The 14,733-nt window shown below is 47.5% G+C and overlaps 1 protein-coding gene across 1 annotated transcript in view; it reads right to left on the bottom strand.

Moving 5' to 3' along the window:
* Positions 1-14,280, bottom strand: part of ALKBH3 (alkB homolog 3, alpha-ketoglutarate dependent dioxygenase) — a 219,465-nt gene extending 205,185 nt beyond the window's left edge. Inside the window, exon 1 of the mRNA XM_086950326.1 lies at positions 14,232-14,280. The gene's annotated coding sequence lies outside the window, so the exon portion shown is untranslated. The remainder of the gene's footprint in view (positions 1-14,231) is intronic.
* Between the last annotated feature and the right edge of the window lie 453 nt (positions 14,281-14,733).

The following is a 14,733-nucleotide window of genomic DNA, read 5'->3' as shown; positions in this document are numbered from 1 at the left end:
AGCAGATGGGCACACTGCGAGTTGTACCAACAGAGTTCTGAGTTGTGTTTCCTCAGCGATGCCTAGTACGCGGCGCGCCCCGCCTAATCCACCTGGTGCCATAATTATATCGCTACCTCCAGCCCCCCGCCCAGACGAACTGAGGCCATAACCCTTTTAACCCTTGCCTAGTTTACCAGTGAAACCCCCACTCTTCCTTGTGTTGTGGCTGCCACCCCTCTTCCCACCCCCTCCATCCTGCAGGCTTGCCGAGACTGGAGATGAAAGTTTTTTCGCAGGGAGCGCGTGCCATCAACACTTGCAGTTGTGCTGCTTTAATTAAATGTTTTTTGTACAGAGATTTGGGGAAGTGAGTTTTAAAATTCGTACAGTAGAAATACTGGACCAGAAAAAGTACAAGGTAGTCCACGTTCCAAAGTTACTTGCCCTGCTTGTAGAATACTATATGTATGTGTGACGGAGTGTGTGTGTGTTTCTATGCGAGAGTGAGAGAGCAAGAGGGCTGGGTGTGCGTGAGTTTTGCCTCAAAGTGTGGAGGAGAGAGTGACGAATGTGCGAAAAGAAGGGCAACCGTTGTGGGCAGGCGTGTGTGATGGAGGAAATCAGCTTTGAGTGTGACAGAGAGCGAGAGTGAAATGCATGTGCGTGGGAGAGAAATACATGCGTCTGTTTGAGAGATTGGCGAGTGCGTGAAGAGAGAACGCGGGGACCGAGTGTGACTGCTCCTGAGCGTGTGAGATAGAGCAGTGAGTGAATTTATACTTGATTAATAAATACGATCTAGTGACAATGATTTATTAAGAAAGCAAAGTTGTAATGTGTGTTTGTGTACCCATCCATCCCTCTCTCCCTCTCTTGCAGCCTGCAGAACTGGGTGTTGGGTAGGGGAATGTGAGCCGGCTTATAAAGTAGTTGGCGTTTTTTAGGGAAAGGGAAAACTGTGATTAGAATATGAATGGGGTCCAGGAGAGGGGGAGAATGGTGGATTACATCTTAATTGTTTTGACAATGGGCACTGACATATGTTTTAACGCCCTCCTCCAAAGCAGCACCCTCTCACCCTCACTCACCCTCACTCACCCTCACTCACACCTCCTCACCCTCATACCCCCTCACCATCACCCTCCATCACTCACACGCCCTCACCCCCCCCTCACCCTCACACACCCTCACTCGCCCTTACAGCCTCACACCCCTCACCCTCACAACCCTCTAATGCTCACACACCACATCACTCAGGAACACCACCGCATCACTCAGGGACACCACCACATCACTCGGGGACACCACCACATCACTCGGGGACACCACCACATCACCCGGGGACACCACCACATCACTCGGGGACACCACCACATCACTCGAGGACACCACCACATCACTCGGGGACACCACCACATCAGCTAACCATTCACAAACAATGTTTATATACCAATTGCAAATTTTAAAAAAAATTTAATGCAAAGCATTGTCATTGACAATGCCAGTATCTCAAACTTTAATGCTGTGAGACCTATTGCATTGTAAATGTTTGTACTGATAAGCTTTAGGTGAGAAAGATGTGTTTTCAAGTTGATAGTATGTAACATTACATTCATGTGATTCTAGCATTGTATATGTATGATTGGAGTCAGAGTTATTTAACATATTGGGAGGTAAATAAGGCATCTGGACTTCATGCCATGTAGATCCATAGTTGGATTCTTTTATCCATTTCCATTCTGTTATGGATACTGCAGTAGAAGTCCTATATCCATCTCTTATCTCGAGAGATCACCATGGTGGTGTTCCCATGCGGTGCATATAAATGGGCACCAATACAATACATGTGTTGTCTGTAACTCGCACGCTATCTTGGACACCATCTACAAACAAACCACATCTGGTGTAAGAATTGTTCAGCGTTTGTTCGTATTTTGATTTTTATCATGTATAACACTTATGATGGTGTATTAGAATGGGTGCTAGCATGGCGTACGTGGTATGTGCAATGCACATTGTCCATAAAAGACCACTTTCTGATAAATCATATTGCAAGTCAGAACGTTATTGTACTTGGCGGACGGTTCAGAATGGGGGCATTTTTTTTGTTAGAATTTGTAGGAAAATAGACAGACATTCGCTATTTGACACCCAGTGAGTCATGAAGCAACTTAGGGTCTTTATCTTTAAATGTTCAAAATTATGGATATTTTGCACAATAAGATTATAGAGTTCATATTTTATTGTACCTGTAGGACCATACTTGAATACTGATTGCACTACCTCATCTGAGGATAGGAGCCTTTGTATTGCCATCAATAAATAATTGAAAAGTTATGGTTCCTATTCTATAAGATTATGAAACAACAGTTGTGACTTCATCCCACATGAAAGTAATTTAGGCATATATTGTGAAAGTTGGTATGAGGAGTATTTGTAACGTATTGAAACTAATGCTGTGAATCTTATGGGACCTGAATTACATGAATTATTTGTACAATATGAAATAAGCAGACTGTTGCAGCTAAGAATGATAAAATTGGGTTGTTATGATCATAGGTCGACTTATACTTCTCTTTAGGAAGAAAACATTATAGTGGATATCAGTTATGACATTTTGTACAAAGGGAAGTTTAGATTAATAAATACATATGCATTGTCTGTTTGTTTTTTGAGATCATCACATTATTTGGTGCGATTAAGAATGTTTTTCATGGGGAGGAGCCAAGCAGGCATTCGAAATGGCTGCACAGTCGCTCGGCTCCGTGAGCCCTTTCGCCCCACGCGTCTATCCTGAAGTCTATCCTGAGCCGTGAAGGCATACTTTGCTAGGAGAAGGAAAAAGAACACCTACCGTTTGTTCCCGGAGTTCCGGTGTGCAGCGGACCCTGCGAACTGTCCCCGTCTGCTCCGCGGCCTACGCGGTGATGGGACCGGGGCGTTGCCTCGGCGGGGCCTCCGGCCGCGGCGCTAGCATCAACGGCCGTTGCTGTCGATAAGGGGCCTGCCTGTGGGTGCCATTGACGTGAAAGACCGCTTCTGGCGGCGAAGACCCGGTCCGCTTGGCGGCGACCTTGAGGAGCAGTGGGGTGGCACTGTGTCGGAGGGGGCGCTTGACTTCTGCCCCTCTCCCCAAACTTTGTTGACCGGGCATAACCAAGGTCTGCCCCCGATATTGGCGGGCGACTCCTGGGACCCGGCCGGGACTTTAGCCTTTTGGTGGCATCCTTTCTGGAGCCTGCCCCACAGTTTGTTTACCCTGGAGACGCATCCCGTGGCGCCCCCGTGGTGAGGCCTGGTCCCTGAGTGTGGAAGAGGGACGGGGCCTGCTGGATCAAGATGGCGGCTGGTGCCCTCCATTACGACCTGAGTCCAAGTCGGACGGCTGATGTACGGATGGGGCCGGGAGGCTCGTAACACACAAAGGAGGTCATTTCCCGAGACGTGATGGCTGCCTTAACAGTTTTGCACGAGACTATGCTTTGCATTGCTCGAGACTTGGGCGGAAGAATGGACGCCATTGTTGTTTCACCGTCCTTGGCGGCCACGCCCCGATTCCACGGGACTGCCGGTGAACTTGCTGCTGAGCCCATGGAGGAAGTTTCGGTTCCGCTGGGGCACCGGGGGCCGCTTGAGGATCGGGCTCCCGTGCCCGAGCGGGCCGACTTGATTGCTCGTCTGGATGTCTCCTTGGGACATTTGTCCAGCTGGCAACTGGGGGTGGAGTGCTGTTTCTCCTCTAGGACTGGCCTGGTCGTGTCGCAGCGGTGGCTGGACTGTGTGACTTTCCTCTCCTTGTTGGCGTGGTTGTTTGTGAGCTTCGGGAGGCTCCCGGGACCGGCATTGATATTGTCGGATCTTTGCTGCTTATACCTTGATGGGCTTGGATTGTTGTACTCTTCCATGGCTGCACCCCAGCCGGACTCGCTCATACTGTTTGGACCCTCAGGATTGTGCTCTAAATTGATTACCGAGAGAATTTCTGGCGGGGCCACTGCCAGACAAGGTCAGGGATGATGTGTTAAGGGTCAATTGGTAATATTATTGACAGACGGCGCAGTGAATAGGTTCGATCGATATCTCATCGTGCTTATGCTCGGGGTTTGTTATTTTCCAGTACAGTATCATTTCTATCCTGTGATTTCCATTGTGTAGGGGTGAAGGACGGGGCTGGGCGGCATGATGAGGGCCCTCCTCCGCTTACTTTCTTTCTCTATCTTTCTATATTTCGGGTCTCTATTAGGGCGACAGGCACGCTGCTGGGGGGGTAGGCCATGGCCTTCTGCGGGTGTGCAGGGTAGGGGTTGTGGGGTGGGGTTTTGATCGATATTTGTTTCTATGGCCCTTTAGTCTTTTTTTCCTTTTCAGTGTCGTCGTCACTCATGCTCTTTGCGATCTGTTTGGTGTTAGGGGCGGGGGTTAGACTTGTTACCCGATGGGGCTGTGCCTACCTTTCTCCTGTTTTGTATATCTTGCCCCCCGATGACGCCTTCATATCACTACTGTTTGCAGAGATCCTGTTTTGCGCATTATTGGGGGACTGAGTATGATTGTGCGACGCTTCTTTAGTTTCCTATTTGAAAAATGAACCTCTCGAATCCTGATTTTCAACTGTTGTGTATGATTGCAAGCTCCGTACTGTTATTTTCTTATCCCGGTTCTCGAACTGCTATAATTACGTATAGTGCTGGCTTTACTCCAGCTATGTTTAGCGGCCGGCCGGGGTGGTTGTAGGCCCATACCTGTAACTGCATGTACTACAAATAAAGGTTCAAAAAAAAAAATGTTTTTCATGTTGGCCATTAATGTCAGAATTAGCATAGTAAATTAGAATTTTTATGTTGTGTATAGTGTTTTTACATATATATGAATAAATTGTGAACCAGCTGCATACGTATTTTTGTAGCACTTAAGAAGTCTCGAAAGGGACGTAATGTGTTGGCTATGGCTATAATCAATATATTTTGACAAGATGTTGAATAAAGAATTGAACTGAAATTGAATCCAGAAATACACCTCATAACCTAGAAACATGGACAATTGATTTTCATTAAGTGTTGGGCTTTTAGTTTTGGTGCTTAAATCTGGGGCGCGACGCAACATCATAATCAAATTAAAAAGTATTTCTGCCTGGGGGGAGAAGTGTGCAGCATAGCTACTTAATCCCTTCCCTGCCTTTTCTTTTCCTCCCATTAATTTCCCAGGTAAAATCAAAAAGGATAAAGTTATTGTCTGATGTGTGGCGGACCAGACATAGTAGTTGTCCAGCATGCATTGTGATAAAAATTCAGAGGGCAGAGCCTTTCCTTTTAAAATGTTTTGGTTTGTAATACTTTTCTTTAGAGATATAGAACCATAGATGGGTAACAGTGTACACCTGGTATGTTTTTCACGGAGAGGTTCTGAGTGACGACATATAGGTGAAAGCATAGCAGTATGGTGTCACTCAGAACCCAAAGATTTAAAAAATCCGTTATTTACTATTACCTATCTATAGATTTATTTATGCTGTATATGGCCTGCCTAAATCATCTGCCCCTGCTGTCAATTGCAGAGGAGTAATAAGGGAACCATACATAGCATATCCTGATTCTTCCCCTAACTATCGACAACCATTGTGTGTTTCCATGTCCTTTCCTCCCAAACCTGTGCTAGAGGCAGTGCAGCTCTGGTAGAGTTTAGTCACAACTTCTGGAAATCCTCCATAATGTTGCAACAGTTTTAAATGACTTAATTCCCATTGTTGCAACATAATTATAGCAAATAACCAGATGTTAAATCTGGTATTCACTGTAGAGGTTTCCAATGGAAGCCATGCATAGAAAATACTATCAATTTTAGAGCACTGTATCTGATTTGGTTGCATAAATGGCCCTCTTGCCAACTTAACTGTCCATACTAGTGTGTATAAATAATGCTAAACTAGCATTTTGTTTGCCAATCTAGCGAACACTCGTATTTTAAAATGCATATTTGCGCTTGCTTCCAATTAATGTTTCTTGTTATTGAGACCCTTAAGCACATCTTGAAGTGGCCCTTTATCTTTGTCCAGTTATGATTGAAGTTAGTAGGCTAATACACTTTAAAATACATAAAATGCACTGGGTGTATGCACAATTTCCTTTAGAGACAGCACTCAAGCCTCCTGCCCCAGTTTACTTTACAACCCTTTATAATGCACAATCACCAAAATAAATATTGGGGAGGCCTCTCCAATCCTTCATGTAAAGTGACCTTTCGACCATTGCAGTTCTAATAAATATTTCAGACCCTTAAAGTTATTAAAATGTTCCTATAGGTGTTAAGGTGATTTAAAAAAAAAAATGAAGATCAACTTACTCGCATGACACATATCAATGCAGTGGTACTATAATTTTTTTCCAAATTCATACACTAATTTAACTAAAAAATCTTTTCAGGCTTTCACACAGTGACCTTGATAAATGCTTTTAGGTCTCGGCCTGCGTAGGCTGCGCTTGCGCAGTCTCGCCGGCAGATCTTATGTCTCTTAGTGTGGGGCTTGAACCCGCCCCTCTTCTTGATTGGCTGGCTTCCTAAATGAAGGCCAGCCATTGGAGAAGAGGGGCGTCTGTCTGTTTAAGCCCCGTCATTTTGGGATTTGGGGCGTGTTTTTTCATGTTCTTTCTCTCCTCTTTTCATTGGCTGGAATTTTACATTCCAGCCAATGGGAAGAGGAGAGAAAGAAAAACACGCCCACGAATCCCAAAATGACTGTGCGTTTCTCCGAGGCATTTCTGCTTGGCCTTGGAGAAACATGGTGGTGTTTCTGGAGCTGCTCGGCTCCGGTCGCGTCCCCCCCCTTCCCTCTGCCCGCAGCTATCCTCCGTCCCGCTCTCGCCTCCCCCTTCCCTCTGCCCGCAGCTCTCCTCCGTCCCGCTCTTGCCTCGCCTCCCCCTTCCCTCTGCACGCATCTCTTCTCCGTCCCACTCTCGCCTCCCCCTCTTCCCTCTGCCGCAGCTCTCCTCCGTCCCGCTCTCGCCTCGCCTCCCCCTTCCCTCTGCTGCAGCTCTTCTCCGTTCCGCTCTCGCCTCACCTCCCCCCTTCCCTCTACCGCAGCTCTCCTCCGTCCCGTTCTCGCATCGCCTCGCCTCACCTCCCCCCCTTCCCTCTACCGCAGCTCTCCTCCGTCCCGCTCTCGCCTCATCTCCCCCCCTCCACTCTGCCCGGAGCCCTCCTCCGTCCCGCTCTCGCCTCTAACCCAGTTATGCGATGGTAGTGAATACTTGTGGCCGGTGTCCGGTTCCGTCTTCTCTTATACGTCCTAGCCTCTCGTGTATCCGCCCCATGGAGGGCCGCGAGGAGGCACGGTCGGCTCATGTAAGCGGCGGTGGGGCCGGCTTCCTTCCCTTTTCTGGCCGTCAGTCACCGAGCCCAGGCGGTTGGGTACGGCGCGGCCAAACAGAGGGATCGGGCAGGAGACGGAGTCCGGCCAGGAGCCGCGGAGTCTGAGACCCAGCGACAGAGCCCTGCAGCGTCACCCCCTCCGCAGCCATGAGCTGGGGCTCCGAGCTCTGGGTGAGTGCTGCCCAGGTGTGTAAAACGTATTTCGAACATTGTCATCCCAACCGAAGCTAATGAATCCGTCTTGAATTATTTCTGTTTTAAAAGGCATATCTTTTTTGGGATTTTTTTTTTGCACAGATGGAGTTTATCAAATCTTGTCCGCTGAGTGAGATAAACAAACCATTTTCCATGATACTTCTAGAAAAGAAGTCTGTTTGCAGTATGGCAGCCAAATTTAGATATGTCTATATACAAACTGGAAGCTCTCAGAGACCTGATGAGTAGGCCTCAGACAGTGAGACATGCCTGTGAAACGTGAGGGGAAGGTACGGCTGTTGTAAAATGATTTCTATACAAGTTTTGCTTTATTGAAATAGCAAATGCATGCAGTTGAGGATTGGGCAATATTACCACAGCTCCTCCAGATCTGTCTTGGACTACTTTCGGCTCAATGTTCTGTAGCCTACACAAGAGCTGGTCTAAGTCTACGTGCGTCACAGTCATCACATCTGTGACCAGCACTACTAAAACAATACTATCGCCCAAAATGAATACTTTTCATTCTGCTCACTTGGGTTTGTGCGGGTTCTCAGAAAAGTTACTTAGTTGTTTGTTCAGGAAAAGTGCTCTATTGTAGGTAGGTTGGGGATTTTTATTGTTTGAGCATATGGTTAATTGTCCATCCAGAAGTGACCATTGTATACATCTGGCTATAAAAAACAATTTAATGAGCGGGAAAGGAGTACGCACTAATCTGCTTAGCACTTTTATTATTGTTGGGATGAAACCATCCTGATTGTGGCTTTTTTGCAAGGGTTAGCATGTGTTTTACATAACTGTGCTCTGGGGAAACTAGAATGTCAAACCATTCACGTTTATTGCAATAGGAAACTGTTCAGAGGGCAATTTAAAATCCTTCACCAAAACATGAATTTGGCAAAGGATTTCACATGAGATGTGCTAATTCTTAAAGCTCCTGGGCTAGAAGCCTCGCAAATCTTGGGTTGTGGTAGCATGGTTAGCATTTTTATACTCTAAAAGGGGAAACATCTTTGCACTTTTCGTCCACTATCTAAACTGAATTCATCTTTAAAGCATAGTGCCATCTAGTACGCTTGTCTGTCTAATCTCAAAATATTGCCACGGATGTCAGATTTTGTTTGCTGTTTGTTGGCACCTTTTATGTGGCTCTGTGTGTATTTGTGTGTGTGTGGCTCTGTGTGTATTTACGTGTGTGCTGCTCTTTGTGTGTGGCTCTGTGTGTGTGGCTCTGTGTGTTTGGCTGTGTGTGTGTGGCTCTGTGTGTGTGTGTGGCTCTGTGTGTGTGTGTGGCTCTGTGTGTGTGCGGCTCTGTGTGTGTGCGGCTCTGTGTGTGTGCGGCTGTGTGTGCGGCTCTGTGTGTGTGCGGCTCTGTGTGTGTGCGGCTCTGTGTGTGTGCGGCTCTGTGTGTGTGCGGCTCTGTGTGTGTGCGGCTCTGTGTGTGTGTGGCTCTGTGTGTGTGTGGCTCTGTGTGTGTGTGGCTCTGTGTGTATTTACCTGTGTGCTGCTCTTTGTGTGTGGCTCTGTGTGTGTGTGGCACTGTGTGTGTGGCACTGTGTATGTGTGGCTCTGTGTGTGTGTGGCTCTGTGTGTGTGTGGCTCTGTGTGTGTGTGGCTCTGTGTGTGTGCGGCTCTGTGTGTGTGCGGCTCTGTGTGTGTGCGGCTCTGTGTGTGTGCGGCTCTGTGTGTGTGCGGCTCTGTGTGTGTGGCTCTGTGTGTGTATGTGTGGCTCTGTGTGTGTGTGTGTGTGGCTCTGTGTGTGTGTGTGTGTGGCTCTGTGTGTGTGGCTCTGTGTGTGTGGCTCTGTGTGTGTGGCGGCTCTGTGTGTGTGGCTCTGTGTGTGTGTGTGTGGCTCTCTGTGTGTGTGAGGCTCTGTGTGTGTGTGAGGCTCTGTGTGTGTGTAAGGCTCTGTGTGTGTGTGAGGCTCTGTGTGTGTGTGAGGCTCTGTGTGTGTGTGTGGCTCTGTGTGTGTGTGTGTGTGGCTCTGTGTGTGTGGCTCTGTGTGTGTGGCTCTGTGTGTGTGGCGGCTCTGTGTGTGTGGCTCTGTGTGTGTGTGTGTGGCTCTCTGTGTGTGTGGCTCTGTGTGTGTGTGAGGCTCTGTGTGTGTGTGAGGCTCTGTGTGTGTGTGAGGCTCTGTGTGTGTGTGAGGCTCTGTGTGTGTGTGTGGCTCTGTGTGTGTGTGTGTGTGAGATCAACGCCCTCCTGAAAAAACCCAAGGCGGACCGAGCGACCTCAAGAACTTCCGGCCCATCTCCCTACTCCCGTTCCCAGCGAAAGTCATGGAAAAGATCGTCAACACCCAGCACACCCGCTACCTAGAAGACAAAATCCTGGACCCATCCCAGTCAGGCTTCCGCAGCAACCACAGCACCGAAACCGCCCTCATCGCCGCCACAGACGACAACAGAACCCTACTCGACAACGGCGAGACAGCAGCCCTCATCCTCTTGGACCTCTCCGCCGCCTACGACATCGTCTGCCACCACACACTTCGCACTCGCCTTCACGACGCAGGGATCCAAGACAAGGCCCTGATTGGACCACCTCCTTCCTCACCGACAGAACCCAGAGGGTCCTCCTGCCCCCATTCCAATCCGGAACCACCAAAACTATCTGCGGCGTCCCGCAGAGATCCTCCCTCAGCCCAACGCTGTTCAACGTCTACTTGGCTCCCCTCGCTCGCATCACCAGACTACACAACCTCAACATAATCTCCTACGCCGACGACACACAGCTGATCCTCTCCCTCACCAAGGACCCCCTCACCGCCAAATCCAACCTGCCCCAGGGTATGAAGGCCGTCGCCGATTGGATAGAGGCAAGCCGGCTCAAGCTGAACACGGACAAAACAGAGATCCTCATCCTTGGGCCCAACCCCTCAGCGTGAGACGACTTCTGGTGGCCAGCATCACTGGGAACCTCCCCTCCCCCCGGCACCAACCAACTACGCACGCAACCTAGGGTTCATCCTCGACTCCAAGCTCAGCATGACCAACCAAGTCAACGCAGTCTCCTCCTCCTGCTTCCACACCCTCCGTATGCTCAGCAAGATCTACAGATGGATCCCGACGGACACACAGAAAACCGTCACCCATGCCCTCGTCAGCAGCTGACTCGACTACGGAAACGCCCTCTACGCCGGAGCCCCGTCCAAACTCATCAACAGACTCCAAAGAATCCAGAACGCCTCAGCATGCCCAATCCTTGACGTCCCACGCCGGGACCACATCACCCCGTACCTGAGAGACCTGCACTGGCTCCCCGTCGACAAAAGAATGACATTCAAACTCATGATCCACGCACACAGAGCACTCCACAACACATGCCCAACATATCTCAACAACAGACTCGCCTTCTACGTACCAAACAGGAAACTCCGCTCCACCGACCTTTCCCTGGCTGCCGTCCCGCGCATCCACAGAACCACTTCCGGGGGCAGATCCTTCTCCCACTGTGCCGCCAAGACCCCTCCACCTACGACAGACCGCATACCTCACGGCTTTCAGAAGACTGCTCAAGACCTTGCTCTTCGACCACTAGCTGCAGCTCCTCCCCCCACCACCCAGCGCCTTGAGACCCTAACGGGTAAGTAGTGCGCTTTACAAATCCCCTGATTGACTGATTGATTGTGTGTGGCTCTGTGTGTGTGTGTGGCTCTGTGTGTGTGTGTGGCTCTGTGTGTGTGTATGTGTGTGTGTGGGTGCAAATGCAATAGCTCTCGCATTTCCGAGATATTAAGCTATTGGCATTGTAAACGAAAATGCCATTTATTTATCTGTTTTCAAAACCAACACATAAATAAAACATTTGTCATTTACAATGCCAATAGATCTAACTTTTTCAAAGGCGAGACCGTTGCATTGTAAATGCTTGTTTAACTAGGGCAACTACTGCAATGCTGTGTGTTTTGAACTACCAAAGAAAACAATCCAGAATTTACAAAGGGTTCAAATTGCTTCTGCCAACAGCTTGTTGTAGTTACCACTCAACCACAGTTCTGCAGCTTCGGCATCCCTAAATGTGTTACCAGTGACAGAGGGTAACGGCTTAGGTGCTTGTGCTTGTGTTTAGGTAATATTTCAATCTACAGATGTAGAAAGGTACATCCATCCGCACAATTCAAGCTTTATCACCTATTAATTAAATTATGATACAGAAAATGTGATTTATTTAACTGTATAAAAAGGACACGAGTTGGTGAAAACTTGGCTTTATCCACAATATGCTTATCGACTTTTAACTTTGTACAGCCTCTGTAGTTTCTTAGCACCACAATACTTGCAGGTGAAGCTGTTCTTAGTCAGCCAACCAATCCGATGTCCAGCTATTTACCACAACATTGCACAAGCTGATCTTTAAAGTGGCATTTAACCCATATCACTTCTGACTAATGTGACTTGCCCAGTGTACACTCAAATGTTCAGTTTGTCACAAGGTCACTGGGAGACAACCTCAATCACCTCTTCCTTTTTCAGATCATCTTTGAGTGAGAGAGGATGTGGCCTAATGACCAGAGCCGCTGATTTTGGAGCTGGGAAACTAGCTTCGAGCCTCAGCGTTGGCATTCCTAATCATCATCCGAGAGACGGCAATAACACGAATGTGGTGAGGCTGTGGAGCAACGGCCAGAGCGACTGGCTGGAGATTCTGGTACAAATCTTAGCAGCGCCCCTTAACATCTTGTGATTCTATGAAAATCACAATCTCTCCAGATACATTCTTATACAAATATGCTACAAGAGAAAAAGGCAAAACTCTATGAAACTATAGTTTTACTAAAGCAGATAACATTATTTTAGTAGCGGGAAACTGATAAGAGAAGCAGACGAGGAAAAAGCATTGGTAAATGCAGGAAAATATGTTACAGACAATAAATATGGAGGAAATGTAAAGGGAACGCACAGGATCCAATGAGAAGCCAAGAAAGATAGGAGGAAGTAAATCTCTTTTAAGTATATATTAAATACAATAGATTTATCATGCTGTGCAGCAAGCCCTGCTCTAGGATTTATTCTTTGGGCCGTAAAGAAGCATGGGTGAGCCATGAAGATGAACGAGTACTGGCCAAAAAACAACTAAGTATTTGATCGGTCTGATATTCTAGGTATTGGCATCTGTCTACTTTTGACATTTTTAGCACAATAATCAGCACCAAAGGAGGTACATATTTCTCTTTCTCTGATGTGATTCTGGCTCTGGGGCAGGGAGGGACACTGCTTGTCAGAACTTTCAGATGTAGAACTTTAGGACTGAGGGTGGGGGGCTGCTTGTAAGAACCTTGAAATGCAGTACTTAAAGACTGAGGGGCACAGCTTGTCAGAACCTTAAGATTCAGAACGTTAATATCAATGGGGCTGCTCGGCAGAACCTTAACATGCAGAACTTTAGGACTGATGGTAGGGGGGCTGCTTGTAAGGACCTTGAGATGCAGAACTTAAAGACTGAGGGGCACAGCTTGTCAGAACCTTAAGATTCAGAACGTTAATATCAAGGGGCTGCTCGTCAGAACCTTAACATGCAGAACTTTAAGACCAGGGGGGGTGCTCATCAGAAAACTTAAAGAGGCAGAACTTTTGGATCGAGGGGCGCTGCTTGCCAGAACCTTAACATGCAGAACTTTAAGATTGAGGGGGCTGCTTGTCAGAACCTTAAGATGCATAACTTTAATCTTGTTGCGGGGGGGCTGCTCATCAGAACCTTAAGATGCAGAACTTTAAGACAGTTGGAGGCTGCTCGTCAGAACCGTGAGATGCAGAACTTTAAGACTGAGGGGTGCTGCTTGTCACAACCTTAAGATGCAGAACTTTAATACTGGGGGGCTGCTCGTCAGAACCTTAAGTTGCAGAACTTTAAGACTGCAACATGCTCCTGGTCATGTGCAGCAGCGTACATTTTTCTGCTGCTTTACAGTGCCACTTTACAGCTTTAAATTTTTTTTTAAATACTTAGGCGGCTTTTTGCTTTGTAAAGCATTGAAGTTTAAAAATACAGTGAAATAAGCCCAGAATCATAATTCAGTGTTCAAGATATCCATGCTTGTCATTTGTGCTTCACAGCAGCTAATAAACTCTGCTGACTTCCCACCTCTCTCCATGCCTGAAAGTCTCCCATGCCAATGTAGTAAATCATTAAAATAAATGATGAGAGAATCCACGGGGCTGCACGCCCCTGTGAATCATTAAGGTGAAAAAACTATTTTTTACAGTGGTGAATGCCTTGGATAGGCCAGGGTATTCCTTGGGTGGGCCTGGCCTACACTCTAGACCCGTGCCTGCTGTGCAGGCGATACATAAATAGCAGGTCTGTCTAATAACACCACCTACTGTACTTTAGGACTGTACCACTTATTACTATTGCCAACAAATATCCAGGTGTAAGCCCTAGCTACGAAACGGCCTGGTATGATTTAATATATACAGATTACTGTCCAGAAAAGCTGACAGGTAGGACACAAGGTTACTGAAAATGGCAAGCTTGGGGGCATGCACAGGCCGTACATACGAAATCACCACAAAGATCCTATTTCAGGCACCCGAAAAGTGTCAGCCGAGAATAAGGAAATGTTTTGGTCTACGCTAAATAGGATGCCGGGCGGGACGACTCTGGCCCCCCTCATAAAACTCAAATGAAACCGGAAAAATCAACCGGCAGCAATATCAACGAGGCCCCCCTCACTCTAGGCTCACCAGCAGATGGCAGCACTTCCCTCGACTTCACTGGTCTTCCGGTGTCACGCTAAAGGAAGTCCCGCCCACCACGTGCAGCTCGATGCGCACGCGTGCGGAGCTCTGCCGGCTGCTTGAACTTCAGAACAGGCCCGCTTATAACATCAGTAACAAAACATCAAAAGCCGCAAGTAATAATCATCGTTTGAGCAGTGCTGCGGATTAAATAGGTAGCCCAGCTATGCAAATAATGTTCAGCATTTTATAGTTTAAAACACAAATTAATTGAGAGTGCCATGTCAGATTTTAGTAAAATTGTTGTTAAATGTGACCGCTTCCAAATATTCAAAACAAAATACAACAGGTGTCGAGTTTTTACAGAAAAGCGAAGCTTCAGCTCAATTTTGGGCACATTATCTTAAAATAGCATTAATCACGTCAACATTCCAAAATGGCCGCGAAAACTTCTACTCACGGTCGGTAAACAAAGGGACCGCAATTTGGAACCGAACTCTGAGGTAGC

The sequence above is a fragment of the Lissotriton vulgaris genome, unplaced genomic scaffold (genome assembly GCF_964263255.1).
Source record: "Lissotriton vulgaris unplaced genomic scaffold, aLisVul1.2 SCAFFOLD_661, whole genome shotgun sequence".
In the NCBI taxonomy this organism is placed as follows: Eukaryota; Metazoa; Chordata; class Amphibia; order Caudata; family Salamandridae; genus Lissotriton; species Lissotriton vulgaris.
Note: the sequence above shows the minus strand (reverse complement) of the source record. Positions and strands in the feature narration are given on the sequence as shown.